Source organism: Falco peregrinus, chromosome 5 (assembly GCF_023634155.1).
Source record: "Falco peregrinus isolate bFalPer1 chromosome 5, bFalPer1.pri, whole genome shotgun sequence".
In the NCBI taxonomy this organism is placed as follows: Eukaryota; Metazoa; Chordata; class Aves; order Falconiformes; family Falconidae; genus Falco; species Falco peregrinus.
Window position 1 is genome coordinate 92569112 of NC_073725.1, and position 24601 is coordinate 92593712.

Below are 24601 nucleotides of genomic sequence, written 5' to 3' on the forward strand. Positions count from 1 at the left end.
GCACACAGGGTACAGACCCTTCTTTCTAATTTAAAAGCAAACCAGGCTTTGGCTGCTTTTCTGAACGCACTTTCCACCACCACGGGTATGCCCAGCTCCTGTGCCATACCCTGATGGGAGGTAAGAAGCCTGCTTGCTTTTTTGCCTTGGAAAAAATAAAGAGAATACTGCAGACTTAAATATTTTTTTTCAAGGCTGGGCTGTGCAGATTTACCCACCCCAGTGCCTGGGGAGCTACTGGCAAGGGGGTCTGGGCACAGGCGGGCTCAGCAGCTGCACCTTGGTGGGAGGATGCTCGACTGCATCACTCGACATTTAACGATGCTACGTACGGCACTGCTGCCCGCAACCAGAACAGCCCTGCTGGAGCATGCGGCAGACTCCTCACTTCGCTGGCTTTCATTACAGCAAATTCCCAGTGACAGCCCAGACCCCCAAACCACCTCATCTCTGAAACAGCCAGAGGCTAAGAGGTAAAATACAAACATTGTCAGGACAGTTCAGTATTAGCAGTCTAACATCATTATAGAGCTAAGTGCTAGGGAAGAAATCCAATGAGCCATCTGCAGAAAGAATAGGTATTACACACCCCTAACAGGCACAGCCGATAAATATATTTATCAGTTTAGAAATGTTAAATGAGTCTATGAGTCTGTTCCATTTCATTTCTCTCTCAGAATATTTCTCTAGATAAATATAAGGAGGTTGAAAGCTTTTCATCTCTGCAGCTTGTTAAGGATCTAGATTAAAAAAAAAAAAAAAAAAAAAAAACTGAAAAATAAAAATCCAAGGGTCTCTGCAGGGTCTTTTTCTAAGGCGTGCTCACTATAGGAAAATGCACACCCAGCCCTTTGCAATCCCCTGCTTTCAAGTTCATGGAACACCTGAATAAGCTTGCTTATTATTAAGAGTCAAAATAATCCATGAGCAGAGGGCTGTGGACGGACACCCTAGTACAGACAAACTATCTCCCCGTTCTTACCAAGACCTACCCTCAGGCACAGTCCCTATCCTGGCGAAGAAGTGCTCTTACTGTAACTCTGTGTTTATCTCCCCCAGATTCCCACCCGCCCTTGCTCTGCTGGGCTGGCCAGGGTTACCGCAGTGTCCCCAAGGCCAAGGCCACCAGCAGCACCAGCCGTTCCGGGTGCCAGGTATCCAACCACACCGCCACTTTGTGCCCCAGCGGCACTACCTCCTGCTTTGCTGCGGGGTGCTCAGGAAGGAAAGCAGCCGGTGTCTTACAGTGTGTGGGGGTTAGACGCTGCAGACATGGGACCCCAGCTCCTCCGGCCCCATGAGGGAGCTGGGGAAGGGGAGGGATTGCTGGGACAGGGCTGGAAGGCACGCAACCAAAACCCCTCGGCTGTGTCTATGGCATGCATGAGCTACACGCTCCTATAGAAAAGACGGGAAAACACCCCACATCCAGCACCACATGGACACCATCACATTGAAGCCTTTGCCTCACCTCAGCTTTAAACCTCCTTTTGCAGAGCCTCAGCGGAAAGGCAGATGATGGGTTTAATGCTGGCAGAGGTGATACTTTATTAAGGCTCAGGAGCAGGTTTGAACCATAACGGCTGTCATTCACAAAGCGATCTGCCTTCCAGACCTGGCAGGAGACAGCCACCCGGGGGAAGGACAAGAGCTGACTCCTCAACCCCAAGCTTCTGCCAAATACATCAGCTATTTATTGCAAAAGATGGTGAAAAAGGAATGCTTAAAAAAATAAATTGTAGTTCATTTTTAAACTACTTTAAAGCAGCCTGTCCCCAGAAAGAATTGTTTAAACATGGAGCGTGTAAAAGTAATCATATTCATATCCACTTTGTCTTCAGGAAATGATTCCCAGGACGTTAGCCTTGTGTCGGGGATAGGAAACTCCCAGGACTCACAGCAAGCAGGTTCCCCCACCCCTTTACTTTAATTACACTTGCCTTCCTAAAACTGCAGTGTGAATGCTAGACATGGACTTGGTCCCACGTTGAACCGGTTTTGTAATCCCCAGCACCCCAGAGGTCATGCAGATTGTCTGGGGTGTCTTTTTATTCTCAGCCTTATAAATGATTGATTTAGTTCATCCCTAATACAGCAGGGAAAACTCAAGTTTTGCTTGTATGATACTCATAAATGATGCATCAATGCAATTCATGATTCATTTCTACATGCTTTTTACATACCTATCCATCACTTCAAGCATCGCCAGGCGCGGAAGCCGCACAGCCTCCCCAGGGGAGCCCCCAGGCACCTCCAAAGGTCGGGCAGCTGTAAATCAGGAGGACGCTTTGCCCTGGGAACTCTCTAGCTCGTGCAGAGCTGCACCGCAGTGCTCTGAGTGCAGGAGTGAAGCGAAGGTATGGTTTGCAAAGGAATCTGAGCGAGTCATACACCCCAGCAGCATTCCCAGGCTCACCCTCCCAAAGTTCACAGCCCAGGTGCTTAGACCCAGCTGCTCCGAAGCCATCATCCACCGCTGCCAGCAGCCCATGGCATGCAAACCTCGCCAGGCCAGATGTTTGGAGCCACCGTGCAACAGCTGGGATAGCTATCCAGTACATTATTTCACTTTTCACATTGGTAATGGATGAGGACTGTGTGTGTCTAATGATTTCGATCTGCACCAAGCTTTCTCCTCTCTTGTTACCTTCCTAGGGAATCAAAGGACAAGATTCACACGGTACAAGTCTGCGTTCCCACCTTGAACTCATTTGCTTCTGCAACCAGCTGCCATTTTATATGCAAAGCTAGACAAAACACCGCACTAAAGGAAAAAATTTGTAAATGCTAAATCGCAGTCACAAGTCAAAGGCTGTGAGAGAAAAGGGTCCTATGGTGAGGTATACATCCAAACCTCTTTCAGAAATGCATTTGTTTAAGCAAGTTAAACCACCTACAATTGTTGTTAGTAAATCAGACATGTTCTTGAAGTTACTTTGGTGCCAGGGTTTTGAAAATTATCCCAGCTTAACCAAGATACTTTGGCAAAAATGTATAATAGAGAGGAGCAGAGCTTTTTGCTGGGGAGAGGGGAAGCCTGTGTCCCACCAGCATGCCCCAGCTATGGCTGGTGATGGATGTCACAGGCCAGACTGTGAACACATTACCCACCTCACTGGGAACCACTCACCAGAGTCTGCTTAGGCTGGTACCAAAGCCTGCAGCTTGGCACCACCATTAGTGAGCTCTGCTCTGAACCGCTGCCATGGAGCGCCGGGGCCAGCCAGACCCCGCCGGTGCTGGACCACGAGCCACTCCGGGAGGGGATGGATGCTTCCAGCTCTTCGCACCACAACCAGGACCCTGTATGCTCAGTGCTTTTTGAAACAGGGACCCAAATAATCCATTTTTGCAGAAGAGATAGCCCTACATAATTATCTGTCCTTTGCACTGCCAGGCAATGTATATTAAAATGTTTGCATAAAGAATACTGCAATAAGTCTAGTTTTGATTTATTTTTTGCCTTCTGGAAAGCATAAAAACCAGAAGTGAATAGAATAACCAACAGAAGATAAAAATTCTCATCATCTTTCTTTTAAATTGAAGTTTACCTAAGTTACACAAATGCAGCATTTTAGCAGCACCTTTTACACTTCAAAGGGTTTCTATGTTTATATTAAAACCCTGATCAGTGGGATTTATTTTTTAACTAATTCCATTTGCAGGAACAAATCAGAGATATAGCATTTTAGTGAGGTTTTTCTTTATGTTTTCTGTTTGACAGGCAAAGGGAAAACATCGGTCACCAAGTCCTACAGTTCATTCTATCAAACTCAGAGCTCTGACTAAGCGTGGATTTGTAGCACGCTGTGCCCCACATCCAACCCTGAGAAACACAACTGCCAAAATTACTGAACATGCAACGTCCACCGTGCTTTGAATCGCAGCCAGCTGGTGCGGCAGTTCGGGCTTTAAAATTCACACGGAGTAACCAGAGTTCACATGTGATGCACTGACAGCGGCCGCGCCGTCACAGCCCACAGCTGCGCAGGAACAGCGTTCAAAACCACCTGTGTCTTTCTCACAGAAGATCAACAGGAACATCCTAATCCTTAGAAAAATAAAGTAGCATTTCAAAAGGGATATTTGAAAAACTGCACTCAACCATACTATAGCATTCAGAGTTTATCCACCTGTGTCAGCGCAGAGGTGCCAGTTGGAAGATGGGGCAAACCCCTCCGGGTCTGCCAGTCCTCACCAGAAGCATGTTAGCGAAGCAGTGGAGATAAATTGGGACAGACTGTGCTCATGCTCACGTCCTGCGGCATGGGGAAGCAAGTGTGCCTCGCCTGGCTTGTGCACAGTGCTCCTGCTGCCGGGCCAGCGTCAAAAACGGCAGCGACACAGCAGTCAGCGTTCGTGCCAGCGTAGTCTGCACTGTACAGTTCTGCTGTAATTAAACATTTAAGAAAAAAAATGAAAGTTATATAGTTGCTTCTTGCTGATACTAAGCTTTCTTTGAATGGACACTTTTATTTTGACATAATGGTATAAACATGTCATAATTCTTATTTTTTTTTTTAAAAAAAAGAGCAAAACCTACATAAACCATAAACCAGAACTTCACAGCAGTAAGTCAACATAGCTCAGCTTAGTGCAATTAATCTTACTCCACTTGCCAAGGCTATAGTTAACGTTAAAATGACCTGCTAACTGCAAAAGGACCTGTTAACCCATTTTCTCAAGCAGGTTGCCAAAAATCTCTGAGGGAACGAAGTGCTGAAGTTCCCCCAGTATCAAGTCACCCCCATGCTCCTGTGGCACAACTGGGCTTTCCCCGTTGCTGGATCACCCAAGAATAACTTGTGATGAAACACCAACATTTAATCGCTACCTTGGTCAGAATTTACCTCTTGGGAAAGCATGTTTGGGCAGGATTTGCCCGCGGAAAGGTTGCATATGTGCAGAAGCCCTGCACAACGCTCCCCGGGCAGTGGGTCAGCACTCATTCCCTCAGCCATTGACAAACGTTTCCCTTGTCCTTGAGATTTTTCCATTAAATACACCCCTGTCTCTTGTAGAGAGCAAGCTTGACCTTTTCTATAGAATTAAGAGCCAATTTATTGCATATTTTAAATTCATAATGAGATCAAAAAGGATAATGCTAAGATGACCTGGAGATCAGCCCAAGACATGAGAGATAATTGTTTCCTTAATTGCGGTGCCTGAATTAAATTACTTTTGCACTCTGTGTACTCAGATGATATGTAAAATGGAGGTGTCGGCAGCCCATGGTCATTAATACCCGGCTGGCAGCTCCTGCAGGATTTGGGGAGTTAACCTCTTGGCTGTGCTCAGGCGATCGCATCCCTGCGCCTCCGCCCCTCGCCCGCTCGCCAGCACGGACCAGACCGCAGCCCCCACTTCCCGCTCCCCACAGCGGCTCACCCGCGCCGTCACTTGTGCCAGAGCCACCAAATCCCAGCCAGGGACAGCTGCATTTCACACTCCATTCCCAGTAATTAAATTTAACCCAGACTTTGCTCAGGTGAAGGAAAAACACCCAAGCATACATATAGTGAGAGGTGTTCAGAGAAGGACCAGAGGCTGCACACATGACCCACCTTTGCTTCCGAAAGAAATTTTTTTCTCTCATTTGAGAGCGATACCTGAAGTTGTTCATTTTCGCTTAGAAAATAAACACTTTCTTAAAAACAGCCAACTGTTCTGTATCAGGAAAAATAAGCCACATTGCCTGTAGGGGAAGTTTTGTTCAATGATACAGATAGCTCCCAGAGAAACGGGTGCATTAGGGCTTATCTGGCACCCACAGGCACAGGGACAGGTGCTGACTTGCTGTAAAGCCAAAGACATCAGGCTTTACAAAAGTGGTTTACTTTACGAAGGCTTGATAAATTATTGTCTAAGGTTTTAATGAGTGGAAAATCAATAGTTATAGGCTGGCTGGGTGCTTATAAATGATGCTAATAGGTAAGCAGGCATCCTGCTGGTGCCCTTACGTCCCTCCGTAGCACGTAGCACACTTGGTAATGTTTTTGCAACACCTATGAACTATTTATTAAGCACTTGCACTTACATTTTGCAAGTCTACTGTTTTCCCAGTGAGAGTTTAATATACAACCAGGGAGTTATTCGCTAATCGAGCATAGACACGTCATGCCAGCTGAAACATCCTTTCCTGGAAAAGGGGGCTCCAGCCCCAGGGATTATAGTCACTGCTCTTCACTCCATCATTCAAAAGCTGCATCTTGATCTTTTGCAGATACCCTTTTTCCAAAATGCAATGGAAAAAATAGAATTATGACACAGAATTGCAAGCATAAGCCCACAGCTGACCATGATCATTTGTTTTGGAAATGCAGGTTAAAATTTCAAAAGGTACCAGGAGATTTTGACTTGAGACCCCTGCAGAGTCCCTGATTGCCAAGAGCAGACACAAAACCAACATGTTGCTGTTCATTAGACATGTTTGGAAAACGCTGAACAGTGTTAACAGCACACAAGGACAGACAGGTCTCACCACGGTGCTCCAAAACTGCAGTGAGTTGGAGTTACAGGCATTTTATGGTATTGTCACAGAAGCCTCTGGTTTCCTTTCCAGCTCCAAGAGCGAGCACTGGAAGCATCACGATGCTCCCAAAAGCATTGCTGGGTTCATCCCACCATCCCAACTGCACCAAGTGATGCTTGAAGACACCATCACCAGTGAGAGCTTCAGTGGTCAATACTCCACTATTTACTACACTTAAAGTTAGTATGGGATACAAAGACTATCACTTAAGGTTACTATACATATCTTAAATGTTGCATGCATGCAAAAAATGTCACTTACTGACCTGGGTACCAGGTGCCAGGTACAGGATCTCTCAGTCTTGAGGGGTAACGTCCAGAGGTGTCCCTAGCCAAGGGGAGATCGCTGCCGCGCAGCCAGCTGCTGTGGATGGAGAGCTCCACCGACCCTGGCGGCTGCAGACACTGAGAGCATGAAGTGGCTGATCCGTAAGTCAGATACTCTGCTGTGTTCGTGCAGTTCCAGGTGCTTATCAGCCCACTCTCCAGCCACAGTGGGGTTTGGGTTTTTCATGGAAAGCCTCAGACAACAGGATTAACTTTGCTGAGCATTCGCCTGGACCACAGCTCAGGTGGTTCAAACAGGAGAAGTGCATCCATCACAGGGTTCCGGCTCCCAGCTTGCAGGGAAGACAAGACAGATCAAAAATGCAACCAGGCAAATAGACACGGCTGCATGAAGTTGCATGTCCCACAGAGCTTCCCATGCTCCGTCCTGAGACAAAGCCACGTGGTGCTTCTCCCTTGCTTTGCTTGAAGGAAAAACTTCTGTTTTCCCAAACTGCACATTTTCAAAGACAACACCACATAATTTGTCCTGTTTCTTCCATAACATCACTATACTTGAAATAAAAAAAATAATTCATGAACCAACAAATTCCTACCAGAACTCCACCAGGTTCAGGCCCACACAGCAGGCAGATCAAGTACCCTGCTGCTTCTGCAGCGAGAGGCAGAGTCCCACCATGAACCCAGCACCGTAATTCTCCCCCAGCCTCACCTGACGAGTTGGATGTCCCACTGCCGTTATCCCAGGGGTCTCTACGTATCCTGACTAATTTAGACATAATATACTCTACTGCACCTCCAGTACAGCAAGTCATTATTTACAGGGGGGAAAATTAATTTACATTGAAGGTCCCCAAAAAACAGATTTTATCATGTCCTGGTTTCATGGTTAAACAATGACACGCTATAACTGTTTCTTATAAGGAATGCAAGCATCCCACCGAAAGCTGCCTGCGTTGGCATGTCATCGTTTGAGTACAGGCTCTAAAACAGAAATCCACCCCACTGGTGACACCAAATCCTCTGTCTTTTGCCCTTTCCTTGTTTAATCACTCTGCTTCCTCATCTGTCCTTCTGCACATCCCCAGTCATTTGCAGGACGAGCATCTCGTGCACTTGTACAGCACCAGGACAGCAAGGTCCCCATCCTGCTTGGGGCTGTAAGTGTCACTGCAGTGTACACAAAAGCCTCGTGGCTTTTTGCCCATAAATAATCTATCACTGGCCATTTGCCAGCTGACTGTAGCAAAGTGGTATTTTAAAACCATTCATACTAGATGATTAGCTAATACTTGTTGAGCCAGCAGTGTGAAAATTAGATGATTTAGCTTCATATGGAAGTCAACCCTCTAATCAATGTGCTTCAGTTCATGCAATTCATATTGAATTCATAAGTACAACAATAACTGGTGAAGATTACAGTTCTGTACCTGACAGCTCACAACAGCTTTACAGTAATAGAGCTGGGGCTTAAATAACCTTTTAAAAATAGCCCACTGCTATCCTCCTTAAAGAGTGAAATAGCTGCAAGAAGATCATAATTTTTAATCTGTTATTCCTATTGATTATTTGCACAAGAGCAGCAAGGAATGGATCATCCTGGAAGAAATATCCTCCCCCTGCCGGGGGGGGGGGAACAGGATCACAGTCACTGCAGCAGCACTTCCCTCCCGCCACACGTTCTCTGGAGACTTGTCATAAATGACTAGTGATAGGAAATATTTGGCTTCTTCCAAAATCTTGGTTTTCATTGACCAAACATCCCAAGAGTTACACACCCACCCCAGTGACCTGTGGTTTCTGCTCTGGCTGCAGAGAGCCACAGCTGGACGGGCCCTTGAGATCCTGCAGGGCTTTGAGCAACGTGAGAACCTTTCAGGTCTTGTCCCAGGTGAGTCCACTAAGAGTTTCCTCTAGTTACAGAGTACAAAAGAGCATCCTTACCAGATACCTGGCGGTGACTTCTCTGAGACCCAAAGGGGGTGTCAGTCCTGAAAAAATTTCTTTGCAGAGGGAGTAGAAGCATCCTTTGTTCTTCTGGGCCAGAAACACTTCAGGCAGCCCTAGTTTCCCTGTATGGCGAGAAAGCAACACGCCAGCTGGCTTTAATGGTCACATTGCCAGGAGGGTGCTTCTGCTCAGAATTTCCTTCAGTGGGGTTAGGGGTTCAGCACAAGGCTCCTTTAAGAGTCCCAACTGCAGGGAAACACTTGGCATTGCCGCCAAGTCCTACCTGTCTCCGGCATTAAAGCGAAACCAAGATGCGTGTGCCACGCCAACCCTGAGGCTGCTCAGGAGTGTCCGCAGCCACCGCCACGTTCCACGCCGGTCACGGGGCACCAGCCACCACCGTCCTGCAAGGGGCAGGAGAGAACTTCTCAGTCTGCTTCACCTTGTCCGCAGCCCTCAGCACAGGCTGCCGTGAAAGGTGGATAAAGACATTAATATGCTTATTACGCTGCTTTTTATACATCATTTATAAATGCTCAAGAATTTAGAACTGTTATAAACATTGGCAAATGTGAACAGCATTAATTTTAAATAGTTTGTAATAGCTATCAGGTGGTTACAGATTTTATTAAAAATAGCTTACGGATTTGCTGAGTTCTCTAACCTGCAAAAACAATGGATCACTTAATAAAAACATTAGTGTGAAGTGCAACTGCAAGTTATTAACCTGAATATGGAAATGTATTTAAGTCTTATTAAAAGGCCCAATTAAAGATAGAGAAGACATAACAGCACATCACCGTATTTTCAGTACAGGCGATACAAAGAATAAAGAATTAAAAGATAACACTAAAATGAATAATATATTAGCAACCTCTTGCATATGCCAGGTTCCAAGCTCACACCGGTAGGCAGCCAAATTACATCTACTGAGTTGCATTGATTTACACCTTTGCAAGGGATTTGGCCCTAGACAGATGAAATAACTCCACATGCCTGGTCTCACGGCAGTGGGAGCGCTGGGGTGGATGAATGAGCCCTCTGGGAAGTTTTAAGGTCAGGCAGAACCTCAGGTGGGAGCTGGAATGAATCTTCCAGGTGGGGAGAGCTGCAGGGGGGCTGCAGCCGGGGCGGGCTGGTTGCGTGAGCAGCTACAGGTACAGTTGTGAGGTAAAAGGACAAGTTCCTCTTCCCTTACACAACAGCACCTAGGTAGGGAAAAGAACAGGTTTTTATTGAAAATACAGCCATCAAAGCTTCATTCAAGGTAGCACGGCATCGCACAGCCCCGCGGGGGATGCAGCTGTGGCACCAAGAGACACGTGGACACTGGGAGGCAGCTACAGCCTCAGATCCTCTTTGTTTCCACAGCATTGCCACCCAACAGACCTGGAGACAAAGTGAATCCAGTAACGCTAGTGCAACACTAACACCCAGTGTAATGCTAGCAACCGGCTGGGAGCACAGGTTTAGAGAAGAAGCAAGACTAGAGGCTGGCATCATTCAGCAACACTTCGTGGAAGCCAGCAGAGCTGATCCCGGTCACCTGCTGGATTTCCAGCCCTCTGAACGCGCCCTTGTAACAGCTCCGCACGCACTGTGCACACTCACACCTGACGTTTTACAAATGCATTGGACATATATGCAAACCACAAGCAAAAATTACCTAATTTGTCTCTTTTCAACTTAGAATCACATTTTTATTCATTTTCTCTATCCAAAAGATACATTTTTATACACACAGTGTGGGAGCACACACAGACGTGGGTGTTACACATTCCCACCCACACCAACTAATGAGAAACCATTCAGATAGAAACTATGAGATCATATCTTATAGCTAACTAGGTAAATGGCATGGTGTACTGAAAGTTGGAATAAAAAACCTGGAAGCAAGGTACAAAGAAGGATGAATATCAAGTAAATTAAAGTGTATGTGGGAGGCTGATCAGAAAAAAAGCACTCAGACAACCATCACCAAAAATCCCCAAAGCCTCTAGCTAGAAGTCCAGCTTCGGTAGAGGAAGACAAAATCAAAGCATAAAACAAGACCGATGGTTCTAAGGAGCACAGAAATCGGCTATAGATCAGATAAAGATGCTGAGTTCCCCAAGAGGACTCTCTCTGGTAGCTTTTACCTACGGCAAGGAGAAAATAATTGCTTTGGAGGAGAGCACTCGAAAGCCCACTAAACAATATAAACAGCATTAAAATGCGAAGCACCATCAGCCCAGGTGAGGCTGGAGGTATACAGGAGATGCAGCAGATGAAACGCAAGGGCAGCGGAGCGAGCAGCACCCATCCCAGTGACATCAAACGATGAAGGGAATAATTAATAAAATTAAATGCATTGTTTGAGGTTTGACTTTAAGACAATTAGAACAAATGAGTTGTTAATGGTTAGTTCAAGATGCAAGCATTTTTGTATGTCCTGCTAAGCGCTTCGTTAAACACCAGCAAGTTCCTTGTTGAAACAAGGAGAGTACCGCCAGGAGATGAACGAGTTGACTGGCAGGTTACCACAAGAGGCACTAATTAAGGGAAAGGTAATTCCTAGAACCAAGCCCAAGTTGAGACTGAGCATGTGAACTAATTAACATGTAAAAAATGCACAAAAAAACGTGTAAAAGATGCACAAAAATAAAAAATAATCCCTAAATTTGAAAGCAAATGTGCAACTTCAGGTTAATTCAGGGAGCAGTTAGGCACACACATCTGTGGTAACAACCATCTGGTTCTGGTCCTGCATTTGCAGTATCAGCAGAAAAAGTATCTGTTTCAACAGATTTCAGTATTTTTTCCCAGCATATTACCTTGACCACAAGCTCCTGTCCCCATGCATTCCCTTTAAACACATGTTTTGACTCCAATGAGGAGCAACTCCAGCCAAGTCTTCTAAGACATGAGCTTCTTCATTGATCTCACTGCATTATAAATAATTTCCATAGAAACTGGAAATATTCCCTAAACCAACAGAGGCTTCCTTATTTCCAGCAATTATCTTAAGGTCTGATTTGCATTTTAAATGTCACCTGTATAAATTAAAACTGTTTACTGCTAACACTGTCATTATTCTGAGTCATCTGGCAATAGCCAGCTACAGGCTTTTTTTTGTTCCCTCCTGAAAGCTCTACTACAAGTACATCCCCGAAACGCTCACTGGGGCTGTCTGTGCCAGCCACTGCCTGCAGAAGGGGCCAGGCACTGGTTAAACTCGACAAGATGCCACCTTCCCCCGCTCCCCTGCTAATTCTGGCAACGCAACTATTTCAGAGTATCATCTGGGATACATTTTGAGGCTGTCGCTGCAGATTACGCAGCTGATCTTCACCACTGAAGGGGGATACAGGTATCAACAGCCTCACGTGTTTTCAGGTGCTGGCTTGGGTTCTCCTACATTCATATTTATTTAAAACTTTAAGTAATTTTTTAGGTTATAAATATTTTTTTTTCTGATACTAAACCTCTAAGACAAACAGAAGGTCTTCTCCACATTTGAAAAGTTTGAAAACCACTTAAGTCTGGTAATCAACAGGCTGTGCTCCTAAGAGACATCTGTCAGATGGGCTGGCTCGCAGTTCGGACTGGAAGTCTTCTACTAATGCACAGGGTCAGGTAAATCCTGAATTATGCTCCTTTTTCTTTGCCAGCGAGGGTTCTGCACCCTGGTTCACCGCCACCGATTTGGCTCACGGACATCACTGCTTCCGATCTCAAACGCTAAAGCCAGCGAGAGGCGAACCCTGCCCTGAACCCCGCCGTGCTCAGGCCAGTACGCTGTAGCGTCGGGTGGGGGAAAACAAAGCCCAGCCCCGTCCACCTGTAGCTCGTGGACAAGAAGCCGCAGTGACAATTTGCAGTGACACAACATCGTTTCAGCGTCTGACTCAAAAAGGCTTTACAACACCGAGAACACAGTTTCTAATTGTCTTTCTACGTGGTCTCATCCAGCCCGACGGCAGCCACGGGGCCAAGACCTTTCCTCTAAACTCATGCAACGCCTTGAGACCCCTGGGCATAAAGCAGAGCACGTTTCACCGGCAGCCTCAGACCCTTACTGCCAAGGGCACCTCCCAGCCTTTTACCAACAGCCACGTCACAAAGTCCCTTGAAGATAAAAGAAGCTGGAAGTGTAGGTCCTGACCACCTGCGGAGACCTCCTGGTGACTAGTCAGCAAACACATTCCCCCTGATTGTTATGATATGCTAGTAACAACTTGCTACATTTCTTTTCAATTATTATTCTGGCTTTTCCCATCCTTCAGACAAATTCTGACAGTTACACCTGTCTGCAGCCAGGACCAAAAACCAAAGAGCAGCTGCTAAAATCACAGTTCCTTCCTGGAAATTAAAATCTGGGAGGAGAAAAGACACTTGCCTTAAATATTCATAAACCAAGCCTTTCTGTTAAAAAATGAAAAAAACAGAAAAGCAGAAACAATGAAGGTCTTTGAGACCTTCCCATGAGGTCTGAGATCCACTTCAGCATCCACAGAGTTGTGCACGTGTGCATCGGAGACACAAACTTCCCACTCTTGTTTCTAAAAAGTAACAGCTACACATTTTTTATCATTCTTTTCAGATGCAGAATAAGCAGGTATCAGACCCCCACAAGGTTACTAGCGGATGTCCTTCAGCATAATTGTTCAGGAAAATTATTATTCTAAGGAAGTCTATGAAATGATTATTTTGTCCAACTTTCCACTTCAGCTTAGAGATCAATCTAGGTGAACTAATTTCATCTCCCTAATGATTAAATGCTTCATATTAATATAACCCCGAGAAAGCAAGTTCAAGAAGCCTGTTTTTTCATTCCGTGGAATAATTAGATCTTGAGAAAAATTTTGTACCTCCTTGGCTTTCTCCAAATTTGTTATTTTTTAAAAAAGCTTTCCCACACCTTCTGTTGCCACCTGTCCTAATAGGCAAAACGTTTTCACTCTGCCTAGCAAAAACATGTATGCGTTTGCAGGCTAAATAAACTAGAAAAGCAATGAAGAGCCAGGCTTAGAAAGCTGAAGTGACTTACACCAGCATCACCCAGCAGGGCCAGGACACAGGCAGAAATGCTCCCTCTTCTTTAAAAGCAAGTTGAAAATATCGGTCAGGGTTGCTTTCTTTGCCATGGAAATCATCAAAAGAAACAGATTTTGCCAGGCAGAAGGCAACTTCTGACCGGTGTGACCTGCCAGCACGGCACTTGATTCCCCAGCGATGCTGGAGGAGCAGGGCAGCACACGGCGGCTCTCCAGGGATGGCCTCCAGCCTCCTGCATCCCTTGTCCCACCTCAGGACCAAGCGGTGAGAGAGGCTGTTAAACCTATTGATGCTTTCAGAAGTTAGAGAAATTAAATAATACATGAGATTACTGAAAATAAGATCCTGTAAGGAGCTTGAGGATCCAGGGCCCCGTGCCGAGCAGACAGCTCTCCACCGACGAATGCCCTGCACACCAGTGCCACGGAGGGGGCTGTGGGGACCCAGCACCTACCACAAGCACAGGGACTGCTGCTGGCAATGTCGGAGGACTTCGTGCAAAGCCCTAACTTACAAACATATATCTGATCTCAGGCTTTTATTCCATTTTCCTAAAGCTTATGCTTTAATTTTGCACCACAAAGTCTCCGTATTTCCTCTCGCGGAGGAAGTTTTTCCCTGCTGGTGACAGGGCACCTCTGCGGCCTGAGGACAGTAGTTAAGGTCTGACCGGGCTCCATTCTTCAATATCTGTAAGACGAAAACGTCACTTGAAAAGGAATACTCCACTTGCCACTAACGAGTCCCTGCAAAGAGACCTCCACCCCACCAGCAACCCCTGAAAATCCTGCGCAGCACAAGCCTGGGAATCACAGCCTGACCCTGGTGTAAACCCAAAGCACTTTCCTCCTAACGCGGCAGCAGCACCCAGCACCCAGCCCGGCTGCGCCCAGCACCAGTAGGGCAAGGACGGCACAGGAACTCTGCAGAGTGATGCTGTCAGCCTCCATATCACGTCGTAGTTTTCTTCTTAAGCTATTAGAACTGATACAGAAGTTGTTAATTACGTCTTTGTTTCCTTTGAGGGCTCTCAGCTCAATTAATTTGTATAATGCACTGAGGTTCCAGTTCACTCTTAATGACAAGGTCTCCCTTCACATACCACCGATTCCAGCCAGCACTTAATTTTAATGATAGTTAAATGGGGAAATGACAGTTATATACTGCACACGCTCTGCTTAGGAAGCACAGTGTGAAATTTCCACTGTGATTTACAGCACTGTAGATCTTATCTTTCAGACATGAAGCTGTGGCAGTGTATAAGTTAATTGCACTGATTTCTGTCGGGAAATCTTGGCGAGGCCCTGGTGGGAGCCACTTTGTTCCACTGCCATTCACATGGAGACATCCCGCATTGCCAGCCCAGCTTTGTGCTGATCTATAATCCCAGGATTTCTTAATACCTTCAACCTGTGGGAAACACGACTGGCAGTGCAGGAGTTTTTCTTTCAGTAGTCTGGGATTAAATCTATGCAAGAGACAGGAGAAGAGCTGGGCAGAAATCCCATCTTTCATGTGAATTGCCACATTTCTTCATGGTCTTTAATGGAAGAGAACATTAGGGTATATTGGTCATTCTGGTCTCAACACTGTTTCAGGTTTTCACACACAACCAGGACAAAACCAGAAGAATAAAACAAAAAAAATAATGTCAGATACTTACTTATACTCAATTAAAAAAAAATCAACAACAATTTTTAAAAGCCTTAAAGTTCACTGTTCCTTTAGGCAAAAGGAAGATATCCTTTCAGTACCTTTTGAGTTAAATATATCAGCCCACCTGCATTCTCCCACAGCACCAGCTGTGCTGGGGTTTGCAGCACGCACCTCCCCACTGCCCAGAGCCCTGCAGCCCTCCTGCAACAGCAACGAGAAATCAAGCTCACACCTTCGAGCGGGACGCAGCGCTGCATTGTGTCGTGTACACAGCACACAGCAGCAAGGCCAACGCCTTTCATCTTTATTTTTAAAGCAAAAGTTACTTTTTGCTTTGAAATTGCACCTAGGAGCACCATCACCCCCAGGGATCTGGCTGCACGGGGTGATGCTCTGGCTGTAGCAGGGAAAGCCGCCCCCTTTTGAGCAATTTTTGGTTTTCAAAGCTTTTGTAAATCTGGGTTCAGAGGCTGTCTACAGACCCCACTCAGGGCTTGCAGCACAACTAATTAGGATTGAGTTCACTGAGCTCAACTGTATGATTCTTACAAGCCAGGATTTGCACTAACGGCAAGAATCCAGGGTTAGAATAGCCTTATCGATTGCTGCCTTACTGATAAAACATCATTTTATATCAATATACCCCCCCCCACATCACCCATACCAAGTCTGACCCCAGGATTACCTCTCCTTCCCCAGGTCCCAACAGCTATCCCCATTTCCCAGCCAGTACCTGAGCCCCGCTGGAGCCAGGGCTTTCCAAGGGGATTCCCTCCACTGACCTGGCTGCTCCAGCAAACCAGGGCACGTGTGTTTCCCCAGCAGGAGCGCATCCCCAACTGCAGCCAAAACAGAGGTGAAACCTGCTCCGTTTCAGTATAGCCTGCCCTAATATGTTTTTGTTTAATTTACCTTTCATTTTTGCTATTATTACAAGGCAATGCAACTTTCATAACCATGCATTCATTATCATTTGAGTTATCCCTCCAGGAAATTACGCCGGAGAATCTGAGAACCAAAGATAAATTACACATTGTAATTATAGTGGCAAGCACACTGCTACAATAGCCTGGGAGCTGCAACAGGGAAGCTATAAAGCAGACACAGGTTAGCGCTGCTCATAGCCAAAGAAAATAAGATCAGACCCCAAAGGCTCACTACTAGGAAAACAGAAATAGCAATGCGACTATGGTTCAGCAGGAGTCAGAGCATCGTACTGCAGAGGATTACAGTTCATCTCTCCGTTCAAAAAGGATTTCACATAAACAGATTCAAAATTAAATTGCTGTCGAGTATTTACTCCAAAAGCCATTCTCATCTGTTTGTACATAATGCTATTCGGTGCAATGGAAACAAATTCCTACTGATCAGGTTTTATGTTCTTTTGTCAAGGTTTGAGTGAAATCTAACGGGTCACACTGACATTTTCTTAACATTCTCTTGGTTGCAGTATGCCCACTAGTACCCAGGCTAGCAGACCTCTGAAACCAGCATTTCCCCATCAGCACCAGGAGCATGAAAGCTACAGAAGTGCTTTTATGTGTAAAGAAGCATAAGCTTATCCCTAAAGTCTCTTCACCTACCTCCCAAGAAAATAAACCACTCCTGCTTTAAGCTGTAGTTGATATTTAGAACGCAAATGAGAAAAGGCCCGAGAGTCAAAAGTAAGTGGGTAATAACCGGTGCAATTCAGGAAGGAAAAGCGGCTGCGGAGCTGGGAAATAAACCTCCTTCCAGGGACCACGAGCTTCCAAAGCAGCCAGAGGAGCAGAAGAGCACCCACGCTCCTGGAGGGACCCAGGTTCCTGCAGGGGCTCTCGGTTCTTCCTTCTGCTCAATGACTACAGCTGGAAGAACAAAAAAAACTTTTCTTTTTCACCGAGAGAAGTATCAGTAATAAGACCTCACGGCACAGACCTCAAAGAAGTCCTTAATCTAATAGTAAGGTTCAGAACAGTATTTAAAAATCATAACCTCTAAATTAAGAGGGTAAGTACAAACAACCTCCAGTATCGATTAAAACCCCACAGCTTTACCACCAGGTAAATGCTTCATGATCGGGTTTTCAGCAACATAAGCCTCAAACTATCCTGAATTTTCATTTCAGGGTACCATTAATTTATTGTGCCTGTTATTGCTACATTGCACAAGCTAACACAGTATCTGTACAGGTGTGACATCTGTCCTCTGGGCTTCAGCTCTATTCATTCCCCCATTTCCAAGTGACAAAACCCATGTTTGCCTGTCCCTGCGGTGCAATTCTGCACTTGCGTTGCTTTGCATTCCCACCACCTTCCCAACACAGCTGACAAAGTTGCTAATATAGAGGGTTATGGGGAGCACCACGCTCCTGCTCTTCGCACCAAAGTCCCTCCAAACCCATGCTCTGCCTTTGGGAACACCACAGGCCTGAGGACTCGGGAGCGTTTCCACGGGCCGTAAGTGAAGGTCGACAGTTGACAGCGTTGCAGCAGCATCCCTAAGAGTAGAAACAAAATTCCCTAGGTGTCATTGTATCAGAAAGTCTTTACATTTAAAGACACCCGTGCAGTGAAGGCACTTCATTCTCCCAAGCAGTGATGACCGGCAGCAACTATCCAGCCTGGAATCACAGAAGCATGGTGGTATTATAGAACAGAACAGAATCAGTGGTATTGGAGATCAACTGGTGTAAGGACTTTTCCCCCAGCACAACCACTGGGCAAACTGCAGTTTTCGGAAGCCTTAAACATGCATTTGTTATTTAAATGCCTCTTTCCCCATTTCTTAATGAATCTCGGCTTCTAAACCAAAATTTTCATTCTGTGCTAATAACAAGAGATCCTCTGGATTCCTTCAGTTATTAAAGCCCCAGAACCGCTCCAGCAAAAATCTCACTGAACTTGTATCGCCGCAAATCCCAGCGCAGTCCCTGGTGCCAGGCAAGAGGAAGGAAAGGCTAAGGCAACACCCTGGAAACAAAACAGAGACTCATTTTATCGCATCCCTCCCATAACACAGGAGGCAGCGCCACTTCATCCGACACTAACTTGTTCAAAACCTGTCAGGAATTAAATAATTATGCACCAAAACATACAGGGCAAGGATGGGATGGATGCATTCAAACTGTGTAAATTCTTCAAAACTATGTCTTTTCGTACAGCGCCTTTGGGATGGAGGCAGGTGTGTTCCCCACCGGAGCCTCCAGCCACCCTAGGGATAGGACTGGCTCTTCACCTACAGAGATGATTTGTTTTTTTCTCTTCTATGAAAAGCAGTATACAGTGTATCAGACTGGATTTTTTTAGTAGTAATACCAAATGCCTGGAACAAATTGATTTTGCTGCTCCTGTACTTATTATGCAGGAAGAGTTGTCCCTAATTAGATAATATTAGATTTCTTGGCTCACACAAAGCAATTCAGAAATAAGGCTCTCATTATTGATGGGACAAACCATACAAAGAAACTGAGCAGGGTTTAATAATGCAGAAAAATATTAAAGGGAGAAAGGTTTTAATTCTTAATAAGTAGATCCATGGGTTTCATTAACCAGCCTTCAAGATTTTTTTTTAGGGTCGCTTTTATTACCTAATTAATTAAAGCCTGACCAATAAGATAGATTAATCTAATGGAATCACATCTTGTATTAATAGCAATACTAATTAATCACCCAACTGAAACATTCCTCACCCGCTGAAGAGAAATCTTTCTGGTGTTAAGCTAGAGAGAACCCTGAAAAAGAAAGGGAAAAGATGGGCTGAGCACACTTCTCTTCCCCAAAACATGGTTTGGAGGAAACTAGGCACTGAAGGCAAAGCTACAGCTCTGCCAGTGAGCAGGACAAGTGTGCCGTGCCCGTGGCACCGCACCCCTGCCATTGCCACAGGTCTAGCATCACCCATGGCAGGCGAACACCGCCAGCCCATGTGACAAAAGCCAGCCCTCAGAGTTTTACTGTTTTAGAGCCTCCAGGGCTTTTGTTATCCACAAGGAAACACGAACCTGCAGGCAAGCAGGCAGGAAAAGGGGGCAATGGCTCCTGCGGAGTACTGTCACACGTCATCCAGTTCGCCTTTGCATCCCAACACATCAGCCCTACAAAAGCCATTTGCTCGTTTTGCTAACAAGCAGGCAACCAAAATACAAATATGCATTCAGCTCGGGATCGTCAGCATCACATTACAGCACAGGTCACCCATGAAATTACTACTGTGTATTTTTAGGGCTAGCGCATGCTAACAGACAAGGTCTATTTGTTTTTCTTTACCATCGTACTGATTGCTAAATCGCTTCCCCGGTTCAAAAAGTTCTGGTGCTCATTTGTGTTGTGTCAGTAGCAAAACAAATTCAGAAGCGGTAATCCTCCAAACCTAGTAATTGTGTGTCAACAGAAGTGAAAGCCTACATTTTTCACATTATAATACATTTTTAATAGTGTTTTCATTTCTGAAGTTTTAAATGTATCATCTTAAACCCCCTTCCACGGTCCCATCCTTGCTTTGCCTCTGTGTGTCACATCTCAGTGCAAATGCATTCCCAGGATGAAGGCAGCCATGAGTAAACCAAGGCTGTACTGAAACACAGGAGACCCTGTATTTTATTTTTTATGTCACTGATCTCCGTTCATACATGAACTGCCTGAACATCAATGAGTCTCAAAATTAACATCAGACCTCCTTTCTTTCTCCTTATTGCACATTTTCAGCCAGTGCCAGATGCTGAGTTTTCAGGATGTTTTAAGGAGAGTCATCTCAGGAGCCGAGGAGTCATTAACCTTATCAAAGCATCCCCCATTAGGAGGTGCTTTACAGCAGCCCCAGAGCCACAAACCCATTACCCCGATGTTTGCAATTAAAGCAAATTTTGATGGATTCAGATGGCTGCAGTCCTGCTGCAGTGCCTGGAGCTGCCCCGATGCCAGAGGAGAACATCAGGTTCAGATCCAACCCCTCCTGTACCACCAGCACCACTCGCTGCAGCCTCTGTGGTCACCATGAAGATCCCAGGCTGGCAGAGGCTGGAGGCACCTCTGGGGTCTCCTGGTCCCACCCCCTGCTCGAGCAGAGCCACCCATCTGAGCATCCCCACAGCTGCTCCGGGCAACCTGTGCCAGTGCTCAAAGAGGAGGAGGAAGGTGCAAAGCATCCGTGCAAAGAACCGACCTAACTCATACACTGATTTCCACCGGGAAGCACAGCTCCACGGGACCTCCTGGCTGGACAAACCAGATGTCAGATCTTCATGTGCAATGTCCTCTGGGGAGCATGAAATAAGGAAGAGGGCCAGGACCTCACCTGCATTTCCTAACAAGCAGGAACTTCCCACATCGATGGATTGAGCACTAACAGAGCACTTCCGGCCCTGGGTCTGCTGGTGTTTGAGCCAGGTGCCCCGTGTCCTGCTCCCACCGACTGCTACGGGTGATCACAGGTATGAAGGGTGGCACTGAACAGGTGTTTGTAGAATCCTAGAATGGTTTGGGTTGGAAGGGACCTCAAAGATGATCTAGTTTCTGTCCCCCGCTGTGGGCAGGGACACCTCCCACTGGACCTCGCTGCTCCCAGCCCCATCCAGCCTGGCCTGAGCACTGCCAGGGATGGGGCACCCACAGCTGCTCTGGGCAACCTGGGCCAGTGTCTCATCACCCTCACAGCAAAGAATTTCTTCCTAATATCTAACCTAAATCTGCCCTCTTTGAGCTCAAAACCATTACCACTTTTCCTATTGCTACAGGCACTACTAAAAAGTCTTATTTCAGGTTTCTTCTAGTCGCAGACTGGGATGCTGCTATTGTTTGAACTTCACCTGTGTTTAGCAGCTGCTGGGATCTGAGGAGAGGTTTTGGGAAGGCTGCCCTTCCAGCTCCCCTCCCTGCCCCCCCCCCCCCCCCCCCAAGATGATGAAGCAGAAAGCCAAGCTGTAATAGAAGCAGCAGAGAGAACCTTCTACCTACTCCAAGGCACAACTGTGTGTCTGTGCCATAATTCAACTATTTTTAGGAATTTCACCTATTTTAAATGAAAAGCATCAATTCCAGTATCCTTTCCAGTATCCTTACGGAGCTTTTCTCAGGCTTTTTTGCAGGTCAGTGTCCACCAGCTGGGGGTGGTGGCTGCAGCAATCAGCACATCACTCCTGCACAGCCCGAAAAATGTCTGGGGCATCCCTGGCTGAGCCGTGGGGTACAGGACAGAGCCACACACCCCACTCTGCAGCTGGCAAAACCAAAGCCTCTCGTTTCTAGCATGCCCCAGCCAGCATCTCCATCACTCACTATCTCAGAAAGCAGCCACCCAACCTCAGTGACCCAGCGAGCATAAAACTGCCATCACAGTGTCACCGGCTATTATCGCAGCTTTGCATAACATCCTGCAACCTGCCCTGCCCCAGCAGGCAGCAAAGGACGCCAGCCAGCCAGCCTCCCATCACTGTGCAATCGCGTGCAAAATGCATGGGCGGGGCTTATAGAGTGGGGAAAAAGAAATGAAAGAAAGCCAGAAATTTTAAAAACAGTAGTGGGGGAAAAGGGTTAGGAAAAGAAACAGCCCAAACTCTATTGAATCTGATTTTTCTTTCACTGAATAATGAATTAATTATTCTTACTACACGACGCAGAGTACCATACTGCCTAATGACAGCACATTACAATGGCAAAAAGCCTGTTGATGTGCATAAAATGCAGATCCAGGCTCTGCTGTGGTGTATCAGTGCTGCACTCAGCTGCAGGTATGGAAGCAAGAGGAAAGGAGGAGTAATCATTTGCAAAAAAAAAAAAAACAAACACAAAACTAATCTGTAGCTACCGCATAATTTGTTTTTTCATTAAGCAACATCCAAGAGCAGGGGATATTTGTTCTATTAAAAATGCTTATTTAAAAACTCCTTTTAGAGTTAATTTTTCCTCCTGAAGGCTGCTTTAAAAATCAATCTCCTCTGTAAAAGAGGAGGAAAAAGCAGTATTTTTTCAAAAACAGAGTTTTGTATTTCATCTGAAGTTAACAAAACGCAGCTCCTTGGCAAAACCATATAATGCTAGATTGCCAGCACTACTGGTACATGATGAAGATAATTGATTCATGGTACTTTCCAAGAGCTACTAATGTTAAGAATTACTTATTTCACCAAATTAACATTATAAAAAATTAATAGTATGCAGATTGCCATTATTGCAAAAGCCTCTGGGCTTTACAGGGCAAGTAATTGCAATTATTCAAAAATATTAACAAGTAAAATATTTTTTCTTTTTCTGATTTTTTTTTCACCTTTTTAGAGCACCTGCCTCAAGTGTGCAAATACCACTGCATTTTGTGATCTGCCTCCAACAACGCGCAGCAATGTCCTCTGAGGAGAGGGAGCAAGTCCACACGGCCTCCGCTCTCCCCAAGGGCAGGGGGCATCACTGGGATGCTCCCAGCCACACTAACTGCTCCTCATGGAGACTGGAATACGGTGCTCCTTCCCCAGCCTGGTAAATCTACACCCGATCAAAAAGCATGGGCCACGGCAGGTCCCAGCAACCCCAGTTCACCCAGCCACCACAGCAGCTCCTACCTGGGTCCGTCACCCAGCGCTGTCAGCAGCGTTCCTGCCCGTGCCTCCTGCAGCTTGCAGGTCAGGGCATCTTCACCCATTACGGGCTGGGACACACAGGTACCTTTTTCACCCTTATTAGCATTGCCCGAATAATTAAAAAAACCCAAAAAACAAAAAACCAAAACAAAACAAAAAACACTTTACCGAACTTCATAGTTACTATTTTAAGAATGAAATCTGCAGTTTCTTCCTGGAAAACGGGAGCAACCAACTTTGTGACCGGAACACCAAGTTGTGCTAGTGAGCCTCAAGCTCTAACGAGGCTAGACAGCTCTCCCAAGCTGTCATGTTCTATAGCCATGCAAAATTTAAGGCAACAGGAATTGCATCATCTTTGGAGGGGAAAAAAAAAGAGAAGATACTTTTCAATATAATCTTTCCAGTCAAATGGCTTCTCATCAGTGTGAGTTAAGTGGAGGGCAAATAAGGCAGAAGTAGTGCAAAGGATCTTTCAGCAAACACTTGCTAATCTCTTTTAGGTGAATAAACAATACAAGTGGTGACCAGCAAAACAAAATTCCTCTCTAAAAGAAGTTTCAAGCAAGATCAAAGGTAAGTGTCTCTAGGAGCTAGCAGAGCCGGAGCAGCGCTGGGAGCTGGGCTGCTGGCAGCACCACGCAGCCCTGCCTTGCGCACTCATCTCCCCTTAACGCTTTGCAGCTCCTCCACAAAGCTCTAAAACTACATTTTCCAACACTCCACCTTCAAGATACTGCTGTTGCCTTGCCGCTATAGACAAACAAACCTTCAAACAGTAGCACAAGAGTGGTCTCTGGTGGAAGCAGATCAGATCTACAGCGTCACCACCACACGCAGCAGCCCCAGCCAAGGCCCTCTGCCCACAGCCACCAGAAGTCACTTGTCACAGCCACAATACTACGTTTGCCCGATATGTTATACCCTACCAGAACATGCTCTCACTCACACTTTTGGACTTCGGGTCTTTTATCACCTATCATCTTACTGTCCTCAAATCTGCCAGAGCACCGAAAACGGGAAGAGCGGCTTTTCCAAAGTTTTTTCTTAAATGCGGACTTCCAAGAGGAACTGCAATCAACACACTCAGTCCCACTTCAGAGCTGTAACACTCAGACCAACCAACATTCTGACAGCAAGACAGGACAAGCAAAGACAGCAAACAGTAGTTGAGGGCAGTGACACCACTAGTAAATGTGCAACCACAGTGAAAACATCAGAGCTCCAGTTCTTTCCCCCAAAATCAGTATTTCAGCCCACTTCCACTTACTTCAGAAATGACACTTTGAAGTCTGAACCCAGCAAAAGCAGCACAAGATGGGCAAAAGTCTCATCACCCAGAAATTCAGAGGAACTTTAAAAATACTGCAAAAACCCAATCACTAAGGCGCAATACACATTTCCTGGTAACTCGGAGTTTGATCAAGACAGACAACAGAAAACATCCTGTCAGCCTCAACAGCCTGTGATTCAGGACTACAAACTAGAAAACAGAAGAGAGAACGTCAATCAAAAATAAAACAAATCCAGGAGGGGGAGGGGAACAGAAAAAATACATTAAAGTTATAGCTTTTTTTCACATTCAAGTTT

General features: G+C 45.8%; 1 long non-coding RNA gene across 2 annotated transcripts; it reads right to left on the bottom strand.

Annotated features, from left to right (window-relative positions):
• Positions 1–756: 756 nt before the first annotated feature.
• Positions 757–23954, bottom strand: LOC106112674 (uncharacterized). Of its 2 annotated transcripts, XR_008747606.1 has the most exons (6): positions 22994–23954; positions 9053–18413; positions 8764–8891; positions 6798–7373; positions 2184–4390; positions 757–1615 (listed from the first exon to the last, which is right to left on the bottom strand). It is a non-coding gene; the product is annotated as an uncharacterized LOC106112674 (long non-coding RNA). The 2 variants fall into 2 exon arrangements; XR_008747605.1 differs by lacking the exon at positions 22994–23954 and having other exon boundaries at positions 9053–22987.
• Between the last annotated feature and the right edge of the window lie 647 nt (positions 23955–24601).